Genomic DNA, 4,967 nt, shown 5'->3' with positions numbered 1-4,967 from the left:
CGTAAACAAGTACAATGAGACTCGATAACGAGTCATAAAGCAATGCCAATCACAACCCCAATAGGGTTTCATATGCATATACAAGTATCATAGGTAACCAGAAAATCCTGAAATGCAATTAACTTTGGCCCTGAAAAAAACAGTTTTGTCCTCATTTTGCGGTAATGGTACCAATTTCACTACGATTATCGGATGAGGGTGCAAGACCCACCATATCGAAGCTAAGAGACAGGGCTACAACATTACAGAAGGTCACTCATCCCAGTTTTGAGTGCAAACAGGTCAAAAATGCAAGATACTATATCAAAAACGTAAAACAGATTCACCAAAACGCATTCTAGCGGAAACATCATAACTCAGGCTCTACAAGTCCAAATCCAGAAATTCCAAAGGCATATGGTAGCTAAGACATCAAGCTACATTTCATCAGATGACCTCAAAGGCCAAATCGTGCATTTTCAAGGTCGAAAATGGAAGACTACACAAAAACAAAAATCTGGGCGCGAAACAGGTTTCGAAAATAGTCAAGGGTATTTCGGTCATTTCACATGCTACAGTAGTCGGATCAAGCTGAACATTTACAGGCAACTAGTTTATAGCCTTGGCTAAAACTTTCATGTTTTGGCCAAAATCTAATTCGGTGAGGATCAGGGTGAAACGTCACGGTCAAATTGAGTGAAAAGGCAACCCTGTTCGCAGCACCCCTTCCTAGACCAGTCTCGGTATTTTCGACTTATCTAATTCTACACTACTCCGATTGCCCTAAAATTTTACTGGCACCTCAAACACATCAATACCTACAACTTCATGTTTTAAGCCAAGGCCAATTCGGCCTCTAACTATAAGATACAAAACCGGACAGAAAAGGGAGTTATGAAACCCTAACTTTTCACATTTCCTTCCAAACCCAAAATTGGTTGCAATTACCAAACATACACACTTACTAGAGTCATTCTAGGCCATTGCCAATCATCATACAAGGTCACAACAACATGATCATATTAAACCAGAAAAATCACCATTAAATTGAAAACTCCATCATTTCATCCAAAAGCAAGAGATAAACCACAAATTTCATCACTTTAGCTACCACTAAGCACAACTCAAGCTTCATTAAGTGTAGGAGGAAGTTCAAACACCACTTACCTAGAACACAAGAGAGGGAGAGTTGTTGGACACCTTAGCTTCTCCAAAAACTTCACCAAACTAACCACTAACACCAAATGGAGAGATTTTATGGAGTAGAAACAAGATCAAGCAAGTGTTTTGGAGGATTTGAGCTAGATAGTTGCCAAGATTTTGAAGAGTTTCTCTTCCTTCTTTGCTAGAGAGGGCCGGCCACCAAGGAGGTAAGAAATGGTGATTTTTGTGGTAATTTTGAGATATTTAATCAATGGGTCAAATAAGTCAAAAAGGTGAATAGTTGTCATAAGTCATATCCAATATAATGGTGACACTTGTCACCTTCATTAATGCAATCCTATCCTTCTTTTTCCTCTCACATCAATCAAATCTCACCCTCTACTTGTCTCTTAACATCCGATAAATTTCCACCAGTATCCGGAATTTAACCTAATTGGCCGAATTTTTCCGAACTTTTCGAACTAGTGGGTCCCACGTCCATTATATATTCTTAATTTTTCGAAAACTCTCCAATAATAGAAAAATCATCTAAAAACTATAATTACTCATAAAATTCACCAGGAAAATTTTCCTAAACCAGAAAATGCAGAAAACATGTCTTTAAAGGGGAAAAACCCTAGGAAAATTATTAGGGAATTTACGGGTTCTCACACTCTCTCCCCCTTAAAAGAATTTCGTCCTCGAAATTCCTTATCATTGACTACTCCGGGATTAAATTGAGCATTATACTTAGCTAACAAATCTGTACCCCCTTCACTGGCCAGGTTCAGTAAATTCTTACCTTCCACGTCCTCTAATGGGTCAAAGACTTGATGTTGTTCTAAGGAGTACACCCGAGAGGACACTTTCGATCCATCCTTGTCCCCCTTCGACTGGGCAGGGTTGGTCGTAGTTGGTGTCAGAGTCCCTTGCCGCTCGCGCAGGCGAGTTGGACAATTAGCAATTTGATGTTTGGCACTCCCACAGAGCAAGCATTTTCCTCCTTTCTTCCAGCAATTGTCCTCCGAGTGGTTTAGTTTTCCGCAATACCCGCAGGGTCCGCGTGCTACAGAAGCCGAGCCTCCTCTTGACGGGCTCTCTTGTGACACCCCCGGCATACTTACTCCTCCCGTTCCCCGCCCAAACTTGGGAGGCGTACTTTCATCCCCCTGCCCCGAACTACTTCCAGGAAATCCCTTCTTTTTCGCCTGGAAGTTTTTCACCTGGAGCCTAGCATTCTCTACTCGTTGTGCCTTCTCCACTGCTTCGCTGAAGGCGTTAATTTGGGCTGCCGCGAGGTCCTTCTGGATTTCTACGTTCAGGCCCTGGATATATCGCCGTATTCTTCGTTGCTCGGTCATGATGAGTTCGGGCACAAATTTGGATAGGCGGGTGAATTGGCTCTCATATTCCGCCACAGTTTGAGCTCTTTGGCGGAGTCAAATGAACTCGTCTTCCTTCCTCTCCTGAACTAGAGGAGGGAAAAACTTCGCATTGAACTCTCTGATGAAGTTCACCCAAGTCCTGGGTGTCTGCTCTCTTTCCCATTTCTGCCTAATTACGTTCCACCAAGAACGGGCTGCCCCCTCAAGGAGGAACACGGCAAAAGTCACCTGCCGTTCGTCAGGGTAGTGTAGGGCTGCAAATATATCCACCATCTTTTCAAGCCATCTTTCGGCAACGTCCGGGTCGGGTCCCCCAACAAACTTTGGCGGAGCGAACTTTTGAAATCGTTCGAGAGCTCTATCTTCGCTCTCGATATGGTTACCAGGGTTTCCAGGGTTAGGGTTTGGGTTCTGGCCTTGCTGTTGCACTACTTGTGCTAGTAAGTTTGTCATTTGCTGCATAGCAGCAGCTATTTGCACATTAGGGTTTACTTGCGGTTCCAGATTGGGTCCAGTAGAGGTTTCCCCCGTACCCCTAACCAGTGTAGGTTGTCTAGTTCCGCGCCCACGTCCCCGACCACTCCGTGTACCTTCCATGAGTTTTACTTGGTCTAGGCAATAATACTAAACCAAAATAAGCACGATGCATGTGAGTAACACTCAAAACTTTTATAATAACACACATTTATACATTCCAAACAAGATCAAAACATATATATACAAGCCGGTCAAAATTAAGCCACACACATATATACAGCCAGTTAAGTCAAGTACAAACATAAACGATCCACCGAGGAATGGCCTTTCTAGTTCACCAAATCCTTTCTAACCTAGGCCCTCATATCCTTCGTATCCGGGCGCAAGAATCCCATCTAAGATAATTCACAACTCGAGCCGGCCGGTCCCAAGAGTAAACCATCCTTATTAAAGATTCCTCCCGACATACATACCTAGCTTCCTCGAGTCCCATGATAATGATTCGTACACTTATCACATGCCCGGTTCATAACTTATGCTCGAACGAGCACTTAGACATATTCATGAAATTAGGACCACAACACCACTTGGCCCAGTCTCACTCCGCGCAGAGACCACGCGAAGTGGCTCTGATACCACTTGTAACAGCCCCACTTTCCCCCAAGGCGAACCAAAGGGGTTAGCGGACTGCCTGCCCAGCTCTCGCCAGGACTACGGATCAGTTCACGTCGATCTAATACGTTCCGGAACATACCCACGCCCGTAAACAAGTCTAAATCACAAAAAAAAAAAACAAAATTCGAAGCCGATGATGAACAGTACCGGCCACGTCAGAATCCAGATACTAGGCCGAGAGTAGCCAAAATTTTTCTTTTGCCGTTTGAAATACGAGCTGATCCGAAATTCAACCAAAAATCAACCAAACATACATACATTGAAATGTAACATTTTCAAGCCAAAGCGGCATATGAAAACCATTCATTACGAATATACATGTTCGGTTTGCCAATCACAAGAAATTGAACCCAATACACATTAGGATTTCATTCAAAGAGCTATTCAGAAGACATTTACATGAGCTTAACTTGACAACCAACTAACACAACCTTTACCAAAAGTGGTCATTTCCTGTAAGGAAAACAAATGGAACGGAATGAGCTTAAGCCCAGTGAGTTACTACCACATAAGCAACAAAGAGCATATAGCATAACCTTTCATTTCAAGTACACAATTAAAGAATAAAACAAGTCAGTAAAAGGATACGGACGGCTCTCAAGAGCCCATTTCCACGCTTACATTCTTGATCCAATCTCATTGACTCTCCGTCAACGTTTATGAGTACCAACCGTAGAACCCACTTCACTCTCATCCCTTCCACCAAACATACCCCAACCGGGCCCGCACTCCAATCAGTAGCTTTTGGTAATACTCGAGTTTACCGGAATCAAGAGTCTCATTACTACAAGATTCTCCAGTACAGTCCCCGTGGCATGTCAATTTTCACGACCAAGCCCTCGCCGGCTCGATTCAATTGACTACCAACGGGGTTGAGCTCCGTAGTACAGTAAGGCCGTTGGATACTCGTCCAAACGACACCAAATCAGTATTTCATGAAGTGAATTCAATATCTCATATAGCAAGTGCAGTATATCAGTGAAGCGGTAAACAGTCATTAACGGTATCACAAGGGGTGAGGGCGGTCAAGTACACCCTCACCTCAATCAATTCCAATAGCCAAATAAGCCTTCAAGGCATCAAAATCACATATAGCAAAGCCACATTGTAACATTCAAGTGAGTAGTATACTCGCTTATCAATTAAGTGTTGTTTCATGCACTTCCGTCAAGAGAATGTCGTGAACCACCGTCACGCCCTAGAACACGTAAACAAGTACAATGAGACTCGATAACGAGTCATAAAGCAATGCCAATCACAACCCCAATAGGGTTTCATATGCATATACAAGTATCATAGGTAACCAGA

Source organism: Coffea arabica, chromosome 1c, assembly GCF_036785885.1.
Source record: "Coffea arabica cultivar ET-39 chromosome 1c, Coffea Arabica ET-39 HiFi, whole genome shotgun sequence".
NCBI lineage: Eukaryota > Viridiplantae > Streptophyta > Magnoliopsida > Gentianales > Rubiaceae > Coffea > Coffea arabica.
Note: the sequence above shows the minus strand (reverse complement) of the source record.